The sequence below is a fragment of the Aulostomus chinensis genome, chromosome 17 (assembly GCF_037954235.1).
Source record: "Aulostomus chinensis isolate RoL2024-O1b breed Wild chromosome 17, RoL_Achi_v1.0, whole genome shotgun sequence".
NCBI classification, from domain to species: domain Eukaryota; kingdom Metazoa; phylum Chordata; class Actinopteri; order Syngnathiformes; family Aulostomidae; genus Aulostomus; species Aulostomus chinensis.
In genome coordinates, this window is record NC_141336.1 from 4,411,019 (window position 1) to 4,429,528 (window position 18,510).

An 18,510-nucleotide genomic window follows, 5' to 3' on the forward strand; every position below is an offset into this window, starting at 1 on the left:
ACTTCAGAGCATTAAAGGGATTCAAATATATCCACAGTAACAATGATAGTCATAACTGTCATTTCTTGGTGCCTTCCATGCCACTCAGTTACCCTACATCATCTAAAATCCTAATATAACACTGAGCAACCCTAAAGTGTGTATGAACCAGCAGCAGAAACGAGTCAAAGGTCCTGACAAACTGAATGTGGGAGTGCCGTTTGTTTCTGCACGCTAACATTTCAGGTGAAATTGCGAGATGAGGCAGAAACTGGTCAAGGATCTTCACTGGCATTAACACTGGCCGTCCGTAGTCATTGTGCACAAGTCGTATCAATATCGTCTCGAGAACGAACTCAATAGCTCGGCTCTTCTAGACTTTCCAACTGTTATCAGACGACATGCATCTGACAGCAAAACAATTTATCCACTGTTGCACTGCTGCTTCTTTCACAATGCCAGTCTCAGGGAACACAGTGAATCATGTGATGGATGGGGGAGGGGTGCTGAAAATCAGAGAAAGCATTCTCATTGGATGAAAAATGAGTACGCGCTCCTTCGTGCAGGATGAGTCACCAGAGGGATTTTGGTGCCAAAATATTCAGGTATGGATTTCTTTAGACATATAATTTAAGAGGGACATGAACAATTAACACAGGGAAACTGGATGAAAGCTGAGAAAACGTTTGTTTTTCCTTTAACAGGACTTTTAAAATCCACATTTTGTGAAAGTAAGAAGCAGCTGGTACATGACAAGATCATTCTATAGTTGAAATGATGCATTTTCACCATTTTCTGGGGCAGTACAACGGGGGGGGGGGGGGGTTAATGGGACATAATATAACACGTATTATATAATTCTGAGTTGTTGTGTTTTTGTTCATTTAGAATGAATCTTTCCTGTCTGCAAAACCAAGGATCCTCTTCATGTAGTCCACCATGTTGCATCCACAATAACCCAGAACAGACATAACAAAGACTTTCACAACTTTGGTGCTGTAACAGTTGTTGAATGTTTTGGGTTGTTTTTTTTTTAGCATTCGACTACATCGTGCCTCCATACAGCTACGACATGTATGCTGAAGCCATTTCATCTCATATTTTTAATAATAACCTTGATAAACCTAGACAGCTCTCTGGGAGCGCTTTCTACCAGCCTGCCAGAAGGCAGAACTTTGGATTTCTGGAACTACAACTTGATCCAGATCACCTCCAAAGGTAAATCCCTTGTTACTTTAGTACAAGTGTAATATTATATATATATATATATATATATATATATATATATATATATATATATATATATATATATATATATATATATATATATATACACATACACATACACACTTCTCCACCAGAATTCTAATTTCATCAAAATCTGCCCATTAGGTTTTGAGATATCTTCAAACAAATTCAACAAACACATAAACACACACGAATGCTCACATCGCCCAATCTTCACTTGGTAAAAGTACAAAATACATTTTACTGAAGGTACATTTATCTGAACTTACACATTTGAGATCCCAAGGTTAAATGCTACTTTTGTGGAGCAGTGGTCAGCACTGTGGCCTCACAGCAAGAAGGTTGTGGGTGGAGCCCCGGCTGCAGCACGGGGTCTTTCTGTGTGGAGTCTGCATGTTCTCCCTGTTCCTGCTGGGTTCTCTCTGGTACTCCAGCTTCCTCCACAGTCCAAAGACATCAAGAGGGGACCAGGTTAATCCAGACTCTAAAATGACTGTAGGCGTGGCTGGGAGAGCCAATGGTTGTCTGTCTATATGTGTTGGCCCTGCCATGGACTGGTGACCTGTCCAGGGTGAACCCCGCCTCTCACCTGAAGGCTGCTGGGATGGGCTCCACCCCCCCACCACCCTTAACAGGATAAGAGGTAGAAAATGGATGGATGGATGTGTTGCTTTTGTTTACAAAACAAAAGCAATACATTGAGGTGACTGTGTATTTCCTGTGAATGTTAGAATAGTTTTTTCCATCATTTAAATACTTTCATGGAGGCCACTAACAGGAGGCGTTCCTGCCCTTGACAGGCTGATAAATCGCAGCAGTCCTATGTTTGATTTTCCAGACCAACATGAGCCACAATTGAACAAGGACCCAGAAATTAAATAGAAAAATAGAAGACTTGAAGGTCTAAGATAAACAACTATGTTTATGTAGTAGGGGTACACAATTCTGAAACTCCCACTACCTCTACAATATACAGTACAGGCATAGATTTGATTCTGCTTCAAGTTAGTTTTCAGATCAACATTTTAATAGGTCCCTAAGGGGAAAAATGACATTCAATCAGTCCAGTGAAGGGCTTTTTCTTGCTGAAAAAAAAAAAGCAAAACACAATGAAAATGAAAAATTTGAATTAATTGTTGGACTTCATTCATCAATTTAGTTGTGAAACATTTGTTTTGGTGTTTCTGTCTGGGGGCCTACACATTATAAAGAAATTTAGGGGCGAGTCAAAGAGTTTAAATGCTACAGCTGGCTAGCTCAGGGAGGTCAGGCCATGTGGCTCAAACAGAAGCCTGCACTGCCCTCTAGTGGTCACACGACTAAAAAACAAATGAGTGCTGATGTGGGAGCATGACATTGCAATTTCAAATGGTTTGTTAGGCAAGTTGATCCTTTCCCAAAACCAGTTTCAGTAAAACCTGGACCAGCACAGTGGGGTTTAAGGGCTCCGGCTATGAGAAGCATCGATTGAGAAGCCGAGTCGATGTTTCCTCTCTGTTGCAGAGGCATCTGCAGTACTACAGATCAATATCGAAATACTCAAATTCCATTCTTTACTTGCTAAAAAAAAACCAGGAACACCAAAATGGATTCATAAATGATATAAAATAATCTACAGAGCTTTCTCTTCAAATACCTCTGGGTTAGTCTGGGGGAATTTGAACTTTGTTTAATACTCCAACAATTTATTACAATCAAACACTTGTGTTTCTGATGACGGCACTGCACTAAAAACAGAGATACACTAAGATGGACAAATAAGGTCTCACAATATAGAAATGATCAAATAAAGAACAACAGGAGTCCTAGTTTTGGACAATGGAGTTTGGAATGTAATCAAATGTGTTTACATGGAGCTTTGAGGTGTCTTTTTGTGGTTTAATTATTTGTTCATTTATGTGTATGCTGTTTTTTTTTTTTTTTTTTACTAGGAATATTACAGACATTTAAAATGATCTCATACAATGTATATATTGATGCTTAAAAATATTTTTGTTGTTTGAAATCCACCATAACCTCCTTGCGAGTTGTCACGTTTATGAAGCACATCTATTATGACATCATTTAAACAATTGTCAGGAGATCAGTGAGCTGGATTTTCTCTGCAGTAAAGCAGAGATGCAGCACATGTTTGTGCTTGAAGCCAGGGAGTGGCCACCGCTGCTCATCACCAGAGCTACACTACTCATCAATCCATCTATCTACCACCGTCCTGTCCACCTATCTATAGATCTATGTGTACACGTGTCCCCGGGGAAATGAAGGTGCAGTGACAATATAAATGTCTGTCTGCGGTCCAGCAGAGTGCTGCGGCGGCAGCTCAGTCTGGGTTTAATGTTCCCCTGCATGCCGACATCAGTGTACTGCAGCAGAGGAGAGCTGGGCTCCGCTTCAGAGAGCCTCCATTTACCACGCTGACTCAGCGCCCGCGCGCGCGCACGCACACACTCACACACACACACACACACTCACACTCACACTAAAACAAACAACCTTTGCTGCTCCAAAACAATGGGATGAACAGAGTGATGGGGTGATAGGTGGATGGAGCAGCAGTTTCATGTCGAGCCAAAGGCAGAATATCTCCCAGCTGCGCTTCCCTCCCATAACTGTTACCGCAGCCTCCCATGAACCCCCCGAGGGAATTTCTTTCGTCCATTAGGACCCAAGGGTGAAGTAAATGATTTTGGAGGGCAAAGGTGAAGGTCACTGTGACAGGCACACGTTCTTGATGCATACAACCACAATGAGGTATTCCTAGTTAATGACAGCACGCGTGTTCAGATGGGTCTGATCAGACCGTAAACATCTCTCACACCTGTGGTCTGAATCAGTGGATGAGTTGCTACTTTGCGCCATGTTCCATCAGGTCCAGTTATAGTTCACGCTGTCGCCTGTTAAGAGCTCACATTTGTTAACAACGGCAAGCGTTCGTTAGGGTCAATAAGATAATTACAAGATGCTGAACTGATGAGTTTTTTCATCAGTACTTTTTATTGTCCAACATGAGCATTGCCATGGATTCCCACAGCCAAAAGCAAAGGGGTTTTTATATTGGATTTCAGATTAGTGCCTAAAATAAACTCATTGGAAAACAAAAGTTAATGACACTTGTGCTGAGAGGCATGAAGCTAATATGCTATGAAGGATTATTTTTGGCCGGTGACATTTAAATGTCTGGGACAACCTCTGTAGTCTTGTTCAGCCACTTGTTAGAAACCTGCTGTTTTTAAACACAGACAAAAACTTTGAAATTGTTGAGTTTGGTAGTTACTGATGTATTTGATGTATTTAATGAACAAAACATAAGAGTTTGTTCATCAGAGACGTCAATTCAGGCACTTCTCTGAAAGTGTATTCAAAAATCCCACTGACTTGGAGACGAGGGAAGTGGACGTTACTTGTGGGTTTTCAGGCTAATTCCTGCGTCGCTCCATCACTGATCACGGTGTTGCCTCTCCTGTCTGCGCTCAGAATGAGTTTCTCCCTCGCTCCTTTCTCCAACTGCAGCATCCATTTTGAACCGACCGTGGACTGGGTTTGTATTTGCTGCTTATATTATGTCCGATATGAAGTCAGGTTACATTTTCACTTGTTGCAAAGCAAACCGTAGTTCACTTAGAAACGGGCAGAGACTTTTCAGAGGGACCGTAGCGATTGTTTCATCTGACAATGGTGTGGGCCGTGTTCTTGAGGGGTTTCACAGCTGTAATTCTGGTTCAGGCCACACTCAAAAGTCAGAAATCTCAGCCCAAATGAGAAAGATGTGAAAAGGCCCTTGGGCTGTACTCTGATGTTGAGCATTATCATGTTGTTGCTCACGAGATGTAAAGAATTAAAATTGTCTTAAGCCTCCACCAACAAATCCAGTTGCAGTTTCCATCCATGTTTGTCCAGGCTCATAATATATTGTGTGCAGTGTAGACTTTACAAGACATTTCATTTCATACATTCCACACATCCAAATTCAAAGTATCAGAAAGGAAATATCACCGTCAACCGTTCGAACAAAGCAGAATATAACAGCTACCTGTATGCGACATGGCAGTCAGGAAGGATTCCAACCTTGTGACCATCTGAGTAACATCTATTTGACTTCTGGTCTGTGAGAATGTGTCCCACAGGCTAAATGACCCTGAGGAACAAATTCCTTCTGGTCTGATGATCTATAAGTGATTTACAAGGTCTTCCAGACACCGTGGAGATTCAAGTGCAGGTCCAAATGTGACTTGAAAAGCCACATTCATGTAGAAATGGATTGGAACCGGTATCTGCGAACTAATGGGCCCCCATTCATTTTTCACAGGACAACAAATTAGTTGCTGGTATGTTGTTTTCCTGTGCAAACTTACTGACGGGCCAATGTGATTTGGAGTAAGGTCTTGTAGAAAGTTTGTAAACCCCCATCGCCACGTGGACTCGCTAATTGAGAGGGGAAATCAGGGGAAGTTGGTGACCAGGTCATTTTCAAACACCCACAGCCAAAACTGTCTCTCACTGGATCTTACTAGGCGCATTTTTAAAATATCAGACTAAAAAGTGTGCCAGATATGGGTGAATTTTTTTTCAAGATTTTAAAATTACCGCATGACATATTTTTATTATCCAAAAAATTCTCCAACGGTTTATTTCTCATGGCAAAATCTTCTTTGGTCAGACATATTTAGGATTTTTCAGAGCATGAAATGACATCTTCAGATTGCTTCTTTGGCCAAAGACGTTGCATTTAAAGAGGATTAAAGTGAGTAAACCATCAAATTATTGAATTTGCTAAGTTGAAACAGGCGATAGCTTAATATGTTTGTTGTTGTTGTTTTTTTACTTCAATTGACTATCAGAATATTGTGGCAGAGGAATGAGAGCAACAGAACAATCACCTATTTTTGTCTCACAACCAACAATTTTTCAATGCTTAAAAGGAGGGCCACAATTAACACAAGATTAAGATACCCTGAAGTGAGGCTCTATGGCAGAATATAAGTGCCCTGCACTTGTGAATTTTGATGCTTTTTATGCGTCTTAAAAACAGCAGGTGTCACCAAGTGGCTAAATGAGACAAGTGACCACGATGAAACACCATCACACCAGAGGAAGCTAGCTGAGGCGACGTGAAGTCACGCAGCTGCAGTGTAGTTCTTTGTGGCCTACTGTCAACTTCGTACGTCTAATGATTGCAGTCGTGCTTCAAAAAAATGATAAAAAGCGGTATTATTCTGAAAAACAAATAAAGAAGTCTCACAAGCTTTTGTTTCCAGAGTTTTTTTCTAAGCTAAAAATCTAATGTAAAAAAACAGGGACCAATGGTGATGCTAACTTCTATGCTGGCCTACCATCTTCCCTCATCTCTGTAGCTGCAGCTCTAGCCATCATCACATTTCTATCAACAAGCTCACAACTAACGTGTGATCCCCTGGAGGGTGAACCTCCTGCACGTGTGAATCATGTCCCTCATTTTCCTGAGAGTGAAAGAGTGTTTACAGGGTGCACAGATGGGGACTCCGTAAACGACAAGAAGACATCGATAATGTCGCTCTGAGGTTTTCAAAGGATGACGCTGATGAAAGACCTCACAATGATGATGATGATGATGATGATGATAATTAGCCATAAATCCATGGGAGCTTTTGAGGCTTCATGAGCAGAACGATAGTGACAGACCGTCTGCACAGCTCAATCTAATTTTGTCCTAATTAATAATAAATGTGGCTAATTAAAGGCAAAGTCAAAGCTATTAGTCATGTCTGCCTGTAGATGAGACATGAAAAAATGTCTCCAACATGCATGGATGTCCATCATATGATCATCACATGAGAAGGGCACATTTATATTCTCTTATTCCAACTGATTATCAGTTGATTACAGATATTATTCATACACCGACCAGTTACAACCACTGCTTTATCATATTTGCCTCTTTCTCTTTTTGATCACTACATTGATTGACCTGTCCTGTTCATAGACTGCTTTCTTTGAAGGTTTTCTTGTTTTTTGGCGTTAATGGGACAGGACAACGTATCGGCTGACTAGACAGACGGAATGAGGAAGTCAAGCAACACGATGACCTGCGCAGCAGGACAGCATAACACAACCGACAAACCCCAGGAGTCCGTGGAGCCAGTGTTTATGTCCTCTCAGCAGGGGATGAATTCAGTGGTTGCTAGAGTAAGTTGGTGTATTTTAAAGTCAGGCATCCTACTTCTCCCCGTGCCTGGGCGATGTGTTGACGCAGCAGCAGAAACAACTTGAACAAGCTCCTGTTTTCATCTTATAATGGATGGTAAAACACTTTTAATGTCTTTAAAATGACCCTTCCATTTATTTTCAAGAGTTTTATATATATTACTTTAACAATCGGTGCACATAAATCTTCTACACTTTGCTGATGCTGCTAGTTAAAGATTCAAAAACAGGAGGATGAACTCAGCAGTCGCTCCACATTTTCTAAACCTGCTTTCAAAATTAGTTAATGATTTTAACTCCGTTCTGCAGGTAATTATCAGGAACAAAAGGCCTCAGTCACAGTCGGGGTGGTTTCATTATGCCAGCTCAATGGCGAGCACTGTCACCCTCCTGTCCAATCAACCGCTCTGGGAGTCACAAAAAAGTCCACTGATGGTATGTGGAAGTTCAGGGAAAGATTCTGTCTGGAGTGAGTGTATAACCCGTTTATGCACCATTAAGAAGCAAAACTCATTACCAGGTTTTGAAAAGAAATAATCCATGCACAAAAAGGTCTGACGTAATGCAAGCCACAAATTCTATCTCCAGGTAATGAAACTGCAAAGAATCAGTCTGAAACAACAGTGAAAACAGCCCAACCACACTGCTGCAGAGACGCACAAACCTCAGACATAAAAACATTGTGAGATATTTTATTCTTTCAGGGAAAACGCCCTCTTATGACAATCACAACACTCTTATTTACCTGTAGTTGATGGGATGTGAACCAGGAACCTTCCAGTCAGGAGTCAACTTCTCTGAGCTGAAAGGAAAAAGGATGAACAGAAAACAAAAATTAATGAATCTTTCATGATGACGTGACACCAAATATGGAAGTAAATTCACGAGAAAGGATTTACGGAGTCTAAATGACTATAAATTGTTAACATATTGATTATCCAAAAATGTCAAACACTTTGAAGAGGCCATGTGATGGTCAGTTAAATGAATGCGTTTCAAATGGTCCAGTCAAAGCTTATCATTGCAGCATTTGGAAGATAAACTCCTCTCTCCACCTGAGCTTTCACGTCCATGCTAAATGAAATTACGCACGCCACCATGATTCATTCTCAACACTGCTGCGTGGAAAGCACGATCCAGATCGCCAGCTCAGAAATTCACCAACTTACATAACTGTGTACCACAGCAAACCAAACAAGAAACCTCAGACAATAACAGACTGTGACAGCAACACAAAATTAATTTTGACGTGGGCGTAATGGCTGTAAACAAATGAAAATATTGGAATTTCAAGTCTGTGCACACGTGATCAATAAACCCCAGCTAAGAGTAAGCCTGTCTCTTTGAACACCAAATTATAGCTTCAAATTGTTGTAAATGCTCACCATGTGAAAATGAACGCAGACCATGTTTGAGACCCTGATGTGAGCAAGAACAGCGAGGAGCTGAAAATGAACTGTGCTGACAGTTAATTGTATCAAAATCAACAAGAGGATCAAATACTCCTCATTCAGCTCTGCAGGGAGGGTCTTGAATGTTTAGTTTTGAATAAATCACACATGTACACCAGTTTAAGTATTGTTCATAACACACTCCAGTTTTTCAGGAAAGTTCTGAACTTTCGTAAAAAGGATCAGGGTCTGGCAATCGATTTATTTAAGCTATTAAATGGGGGGCCAGACATAAGACGATCAAAAAAGGCTCAATCGAGGGCTAAAATGTGAAAATGATTGATAAAATACTGCTGAGTGGCTTGTTGTGTACATGCCAAAGGTTGGTTGCTAACAAGAGAAAATATCAGCATTTAAAAGGCTGAAGAAGAACATTGACAGTGCTAGGACAAACAAGGAAGGATGGAATTGCGCTGAGATGAAACACGTTTATTGTTGCTACGGATGGCATCAATAAACACATCCACTCAGAGAGAGAGAGAGAGGCGGTAGACATGAGCTCATGGCGAGTGGCGCAGCCGGTGATAATTTCCTGGTGTTTATTAGTCCGAAACTAACAGCAGAAGAGAGTGAAATCTCAACAACAGAGACTGTCGGTTTATCAGCATGGCACAGACACACACGCAAAAATTCAAGCCCTGGCAGCAACTATGCACAGCAGAGCAATGTCTTAGTAGAGGCGTTGCATCAAAAAATAAAGCTACCAGTGGGTTCCAACAGGCCAGTGACTAACACTGAGGATTTTAAACAAGGAATGGTGACTTTATTTAGAGGAACTAGCTTCTGACAGGTGGATGGATGGTGTCATTACCACAGTGAAAAAGGTCTGCTGCCCGCCACACAGATGTCAGAGGGATTTCAAACCAGACACTCCATCCATCCATTCATCCATCCATTTTCTTCTGCTTATCCTGTTAAGGGTTGCGAGGGGGTGGAGCCCATCTCAGCAGCTTTCGGGTGAGAGGTGGGGTTCACCCTGGACGGGTCACCAGTCCATGGCAGGACCAACACATATAGACAGACAACCATTGGCTCTCCCAGCCACGCCTACGGTCAATTTAGAGTCTGGATTAACCTGGTCCCTCTTGATGTCTTTGGACTGTGGAGGAAGCTAGAGTACCAGAGAGAACCCAGCAGGAACAGGGAGAACATGGAGACTCACACAGAAAGACCCTGTGCTCCAGCCAACCTTCTTGCTGTGAGGCGACAGTGAGGACCACTGCACCACCGTGCCGCCAACCAGACACTCATGTGGGCCATTCCAAGCTACACAATGATTTGAAGTTCTTTCAGCACTTTTGAGAAGAAATTTTGTTATGGCAGTATGCTAACACTTTCCACCCATTACTATTCTTTGTGCTAAGCTAACTAGCATTCAGCACGTCTCTGGGGGATCTCAGCTCCCTCCTGCTGCACAGGGGAGAGAAGGATCTCCATCCTCTAGGTGGGCTCTGAGGATGATGGAGAATAAGACCATTACTAAAAATGTTGGCAAGAACATCTGTAAAAAATTAAATGAGAGAACCCTCCAATTGTCAAGGGTTTTTGTGACACAAAGATACCAAGTAACTAATTATTTAGAATTTTAGCTGGTATAAGTGCACTTTGGAGTACTCGTGATGATCACTGTCAGGTGAACGGATCTAATTAATCAAAGGATTTGTAATTAATTAATTTGAATGACTCACATTTTAATCTCATCTCATCATTATCTGCTCAAGGTCCTCAAATAAAGAATTCAAATTGTAAGACATTACAAAACTGTAGTGCATGACTAATCAAATGAATACACTGAGAGGAGAAGATCTGAAATCCACATTTCTATGGGTGATTGAATAAAACCTCAGTCAGGGCATCTGAAGGCTGAGTCTCTTTGTCCGGCGATGCACGTGTGAGGTGACGAGCCACTGCCAAGTACGGGTCCTTCAATGGGCCAAGATTAAAATGTTGGTGTCTGGGTAAAATTGACGTTGAATTGCCACTCAAGTGTGCTATAATTAATCTTGCGTTAATTTTTATAACGCGTCAATTTGTGGTGTAATTGATTAATCTAATTGATGCATTAAAGTAACAGCCCTACTCACAACTGGTGAAGGCTTTAAGTTCTTTAATTTAGAAACAAGCCCTCAACTCAACTCTACTGCAACTGCGTGTCCTGGCTGCCCAGCAAAACCCTCCGATCAACATGAAGTGCATGAACATCCGAGTCTGAATGAGAATCATGAGATTCCAGCAGAGCGTAAATATCATGTACGGTTTCCTCCATGTAGCTTCTAGCAGGCCTGTCAAGAGTAGGTCTGTCTGAAGTAGAGTATGAAGTCTGGAGCACGTGTGTGTGTGTGTGTGTGTGTGTGTGTGTGTGTGTTAAAGGCAGTGTCATGTGACGCTGAGTTGTCTCAGGAATCATCAGAGTTTGTCATGCTGTGTTGTGGGGAACTGAACGCTCATCAGACTGCATTTCTCTGGGAACTGAAGAACAAACACCAGTGCAGCATGAAAACAAGTAAACAACACTGTTACCACCAGAAAAACACAACCTCACACCTTTTTTTTAGGATGCCAATAAACAGTAAACTGACATTTTTGTACTTTACGTTGGAAAAAAAAATTCTTGCTTGAAGACTTTCGCATCCTGCACTTTAGGCAAGCGCGGTACTTTTGCAAAACGCAAAAGATGAAAACCCCCACAAAAATTGTCAACACGGATTTTGTGTCACAACACTGTTCAAACAAAAAATGTGCTTTGTAGGGATATGCACTGTTTAAAGAGGTTATTTTCCTTTTTTTCAAATGTTAAACTGCTATTTGTGACCCATTTTAGAAACTAGGGGAATGTGTGTTTTTCCTTTGAGTCTTTTCTAAATTTTCTGATCTCATCTAACCTTGACAAACTGTGGAACACTGGATCTCCTGTTTGATGGTAACAAGTGATAGGTAGTGTTTAAGACATGGTTAGGTTCAGAGGCGACTTTGATCGCCGGATTCATTGAGTTTCTCCAGGGGATGGCCTACGAGCTGACAGCGGATTTTTTATCTCATGTTGTTGCGATTATTTCATGATGTTGTTGTTCAACTTGTGGGCAACCACCTCTACCCTAAAGACTTGCTCATATTATCGTTCGATGCATTGTGATTCTCTCTTTAAAGATTAGATCTTCTGTCCATCCATCCGTCCATCCATTTTCTGTGCTGCTTATCCTGTTAAGGCTCGCAAGGGGGTGGAGCCTATCCTAACTGACATCGGGCGAGAGGCGGGGTTCACCCTGGACGGAACGCCAGTCCATCGCAGGGCCATCAGGAGCAATTAGGGGCTCAGTATCTTGCTCAAAGATACTTCGACAAGGTCATCTGGGGCAGTGAGAATGGAAACAACGACCCTTCAGTTGCCGCCACCCCTAGATTATTTCTTCGTTGCAAAAAAAAAAAATAAAAAATATTGAAAACGTAAAACTGAATATTCATCAATTGTAACAGTGATTGTTTTTCCCGAGTTGCAAGACAGCGGAGCACTTCTATTCTAACACTCATCTACGGCGACAGGCTGTTAGTCACCGAATGAGATAACTTCCGCCAGCACTCTTGGATAAAGGACTCCAGAGATACTGAACTCCATGAATACAGGCACAGCCCTCTGGAGCGGCTGTAGCTCCATCACACAACAGTGACTCACTGCTGTCTGGTGGGAGACCCAGAGAGAGATCAGTATAGAGCTGTGGCTTCTTTGCTTTACAAAACCATCTTGTCAAGCTTCAATTTATTGTTTGTCTCCTAACTGCAGAGGTAAACAGCATCCTTTGCGGGGAGGTAGTGAGACTGTTGGTCCGAAACAACAGAGGCAGCTCCTTTAGAGTAGGAGCTGTTCTAGCATCAGTTCTATCAGAACTGGAGAGTATTTCTTCTTTCAAGGAACACCCCTAAAGAGGCTTTCACTCTTCTACTTGGCTCTGGTAAACAGAGACAGATGGTTCATCCCTGTACCTGCCAAGCATTTCTGGAAAGTGTCTGCCTTTTTTTATACAGTTTGTGTGAAGTCTGGCTCAGGTAGAGCTACGAGGATGAGGTCATTTTGTAAAATGACGCAGATTTTAGCCTCACTATGGATTTCCTCAACCAAAAGCCAATAGGATGTTTTTTTTTAGTTCCACCTTGGTTTGGGTTGGGTTTCCATTTTTCTCTGCAGTTTATGAGACTTACACACTTTGTTCACAAAGATAATCTTCAGATATCAACACTGCTCTGATGATTTTCGAAGCATAAATGCAACCTTTATGCAATGAGCCAACACCATAGAGACATGACTTTGCACCACAACTAGATTCACTCTAGGATTCCCAGTGTTGTGAGTTTTAATGTCTACAACAACCTCTGTAGTCTCGTTACTACTATTTAGCAACCACTGTTTTCAACACAAGTAAAGAGCTTTAAAATTTGCAAACTGAGGTATTTTATGCTGTCATACTATACTGTAACTATCTTGCGCTTGTGATACTTGCAGACCATATTCAGGCGCTTAACCAAAAACCCACTGACAATGAGACGAGGGAACTGGATCAACAATGCTAACTTATTTCTGACTTTTAGGACTCATATCTGCACCACTCCATTTACAGATACATTTGGCAAGGTTGTCTATTTGTTTTTCGGCCGTATTCTATGTTGCTTATTCCATATTGTTGTCGTGTTTTTAATGTGGCAAATATTACACTCGTCATCAATATCGCAGGAAACAGAGTTGATTTGATTGTGAATTGAACGTAAAGTGATTCAGATTCAGATGTTGCAAATAGATGCTCACACAATCAATTAAGCCACTAATAAATCCAGAGAGATGCCACAACCGTTTCACTTATGAGGGCATGACCTGGTCAGGAACCGCAGAACATCAGGCGTTCTCGAAAACATTCCTGGGAGATGTTGAAAAGAACACAGTGTTACAGTCTATAACCCATGTTTAGTGCAGGCTTTCACCATTACTGTGTCCAATGACTTCATAAACACCGAACTGACAAACCCCCGCTGGACTTTAACTCTGATTTGGAATTCCTTTTAAAATGCTCGCCCAGCTACAAAGGGAGAGAACACTTTGGCCCTTTTCTTCTGGTATCTATCAGATTATTTATACAATAGATAGAGAAACTAGCAGGGATGAGCGACAAACTGCAGGACATTACAGCCTGCTTATCTTGGCTCAGCGGCACTGATGACTTTGCCGCTCTGACTCCTGTCATATTGTTTTCTACTGGAAGTCTCATGCAACATGTTGTTTGATTAACTTAATACACTCTGGCTATGATCATTAGCTACAATCGGCCTACATTTGGAGTCTCTCTGTCCCGTTTGCTCTTTCAACCGGATGAATGATACATCATTCAGCTTGTGGTGGGATATTTTTCCTTTTTCTCCTCTGTCAAGAATTGATTTAGATTTGGAAATGTTATTTGAATGTGAGCCAAAACTAAATGCGGAGTCATTGTGGCTGCTTGGCGGCAGCCAGGAAGAAAAAGGGGAAAGATGTAAAGAGATTATCTCATCTGTCTGGATTCTGCCTGACTTGAATGCAGATTAAATTATACATACAGAGGAGTTATTAACTATAAAGAGCCGGATCAGATTTTTAAAAATGTATTTTAGTAGATTAACTGAAGTGGGATTGAGTGTATAATGGAATAAAATAACTGCAATTATTTGCTCACAATGTGTGCTTATTTTTTTGTCTTCTCCGGAAAAGAAGTGCATGACCACTGATCAGCTTTAAGACTGAACAAACATCTGCCCTGATACCTGGGGATACTGTCCTGCCCCGGCCGCTCGTGTAGACACGCCCGTGTCAAATACTGAGTGGAAGAATGATTTGTAAATACTGCAACATTATCACTCCTGATTTGTTGTTTAGCCCACAGTCACCAGACGGACCTCATACAGAAGAACTAGCACGTGTGTCACGAGGTCTGGATGATGTAAGCTACCTGATACCTGTGCTGCCTGTCATAACATGAGGCTGCCTTGGATGTCTCCGGTATTGATCTGAGCGCTCACTTCAACATGGCTAATGCACTGCTGGCTTCCCTCTCAGATACAAACGTCACTTAGCACTGACGGTCAAACACATGAGCATCCACAGACAGGATGAAGGCAGAGGATTCTTTCAATTTTCCTAGGGTGTTGGCCTGCAGGCAGGTGTGATGGCCAGATAGATTTTCTAAAAAAAATCCTGATGTGGACAGATAGTAGATGAGCAGAAAGACCGAAGGGGACCATCTTTTGGCTAAAAATACAGCAAAATTAACCTCATCCTCAGGGAGGTGGAGCCAAGCTTCTGACAGCAGCCATGCCTGAGTTGCCTGATTAAAAAGCTCTTGTATCATCCCCTTTACACTGAGTAGGAGGCGGGGCCATCAAGAGCAATTAGGGGTTCAGTGTCTTGCTCAAGGACACTTTGAAATGGTCACCGAGTGAAGTGAGGATCGGACCAGCAACCCTTCGGTTGCTAAGCAGCCACTCCACCTTTGAGCTATGCTGCCCCACTACATAGACTTCTGAAGGAGTATTCTCCCTGAACTACTGCTCACGTATCGTGCAACTTCTACTTCAGTTTGTTGTTTGGTATGAATTTCTCATACCTGTGGATTATTTTTTTGTAGCCCTATGAACATAAAGGTGTGTACGCCAGTGCTCAATTTGGAAAACGTAACACAAATGAATCATATGACTTCATTGTACTTCTCCATCAAATGTGGCTGGTGTTCACGGATGCGTAACACACGCTGTACAGATAGCATCTTAGCATCTCCCTGTCACAACGAGGTTGACGGCACTTTCACCAAGTTCCACAAAATTGTCTGATGTTTAAAACACATTTGTTAAAACACAGCAGAGCTGAACTTTCAAGCATGGGAACGGGAGTCACTGGTTCAGGATGTAGCCGCGTCCGCTGGAATTCAACTCTCCACCTGACAAAGTGGATTGAGCAACACCAAATCCTTACTGAGACGTCTTTAGTTAGCAAATTAAGGGATACTTGTAGTGTAATCATCCAGGCTGAGATGTTATCAATAAAGATCCAGATAATAATAATATAGATGAGTCATCAGGAGGTATTCTGAACCGAATTGTTTTTAATCACAGGATATTATTGTGGTTAATATTAATATTCCAATCAATTCACAGCCTTCCATCCATTTTCTTCTGCTTATCCTGTTAAGGGTCGCGGGGGGGGGGGTGGAGCCTATCCCAGCAGCTTTCGGGCAAGAGGCGGGGTTCACCCTGGACGGGTCACCAGTCCATGGCAGGGCCAACACATGGAGACAAACAACCATTGGCTCTCACACTCATACCTACGGTCAATTTAGAGTATCAAGCAGCCTCGTCCCCATTTGCATGTCTTTGGGAGGAAGCAGGAGAGAACCCATGCAGGCAGAGGGAGAACATGCAAACTCCACAGAAAGAGCCGGGACTCGAACCAGGAACCCTCTTGCTGTGAGGCTGACCACTGCACCACCGTGATGCCCTCAATTCACACCCTTAATTCTTGGACTGGTGCCAGTTCAAAATGTGCTTCAGAACAGACGATTTGATGCCAAGTGCTGATAATGAGCCAGCCACCACTAAATAATTCAACTGAAATTAATAATCTCTAGCTTTGAGCTAAAAATGTGTAGTTGGATGGCTGATATTTACTGGTGATAGTCAAGCTAGCTGTAGTGCATGTCTTAGAAGTACAGGGTAGAAGCACTTGATTGAGATAGCATGCAGATGAGGTGACACCACACGTAGTTAGAGAGCTGGGTGAACAACTGGGTCAGGTGATCAACTTCTCATCAGGCAGACAAGCTTGCTGTTGTTTGTAGCTCAGTTAAAGGCATAGCAGAAAAACAACTTTTGTCAAAATATAAAAATGGCTCCTTCCAACAATTTCAAATTTGTCACCATGAAATACATCACACAGACACACAAAAAGGATACCTTCTTCGTGAAGAAGGATGTCCAAAATTGTGTTGACAGTCAGAGAGCCTCTGGTTTGATACATCGTTGATAAACAATCACGTTCGATAGCAAATGACTCATTCAGATCTACATGTTCTGATGTTTTTCATCATGACTATGGATCATTCAGATAACCTGTATTCTAAATGACAGAAAAAGGTGTCTTCAGAACATAAAGACTTTGTATTGCTTATTTTAATCCAACCAACAGTCCAAAACCTAGACTTGTCATTTTTTAAAGATGGAATGAAAGTTTAAAAAAAAAAGAAAAAAGAGTACATTTTACTATCTAGGAATCAGAGATAGGCCGACAAAGTGGAGCAGTGGTCAGCACTGTGGCCTCACAGCAAGAAGGTTCTGGGTGGAGCCCCGGCTGGAGCACGGGGTCTTTCTGTGTGAGTCTGCATGTTCTCCCTGTTCCTGCGTGGGTTCTCTCTGGTACTCCAGCTTCCTCCACAGTCCAAAGACATCAAGAGGGACCAGGTTAATCCAGACTCTAAATTGACCGTAGGTATGAATGTGAGAGCCAATGGTTGTCTGTCTCTATGTGTTGGCCCTGCCATGGACTGGTGACCTGTCCAGGGTGAACCCCGCCTCTCACCTGAAGGCTGCTGGGATAGGCTCCACCCCCCCCCCCCCCCCGCAACCCTTAACAGGATAAGAGGTAGAAAATGGATGGATGATGGATGGATGGAATCAGAGATTGTTTATTTAATTGAAAGGACTCTTCACCAATAAACAATAACTAATAGGTATCAGTATGTCAACGAATAATCTCAGGAAACAGATCTCAAAATAAATTTCAATTTAATAACAAACTAAAAGAAGAGTGACAATTTCTCCATCTCACTCAGCTCTCCTGTTGATGCTTTCTCAAATTAACATCTATAATTCATGACACAGTTTCTCCCTTCCTCACCAACTCAACAGTGGATCCCCACTGCTACAAGGTGGCTGAATGCTTATCTGAGCCTTTGTGTGAATGGAAGCGGTGTTAACATAGCATGAAAGAGGGTTTGCTGCTCTTGGATTTATCATCACAAGATCTGTCATTAAAATAACTTTTCTAATTGCTTGCTTATTCTTGCTGGCCACTGGCCAACATGACAACCAAACTCAAATCTTCATCAAATTGCCTCCCTGTCCACAATGAGGGGCTTTAAAGTGAGTGTACACAGCGTCAAATTGAGTTATGGCTCCATGTCAATAAACTGTTTTGCCCCCCTCCAGCCATGCACTTCTGGAGCCAGAAGCCAACATCGCGAATGTCCTTGTCCGATTAGGCCGATCAATGAGACTGAACAGAGGCGAGAGGATGAGGAGGAATAAGAGGAAGGAGAGGAGGAGGAGAAGGAGAGCTGAAGGATATGTCTGTGCGTGTTGGGGGTGGGGGGTGGCAGCTCCTCCCATAATTAAGTTAGTGTGCTGTGCAGGAGGTCCATGTTAACAGGGCAGGCGAGGGAGTTTCCATCACTTGCTGGACAGCTCTCTCACCCTTCTCTCTGGTTATTTCTGCAACTCATCCTCCGCTGCACTGCGACTGTCTGACCCGCAAACGCAGGCTGAGCCAGGACGAGCAGGGGGGAAGCAGCAGCAGCAGCAGCAGCAGCAGCAGCAGCAGCAGCAGCAGCAGCAGCACCTGCTCGACACTGCACCCCCACCATCGCTG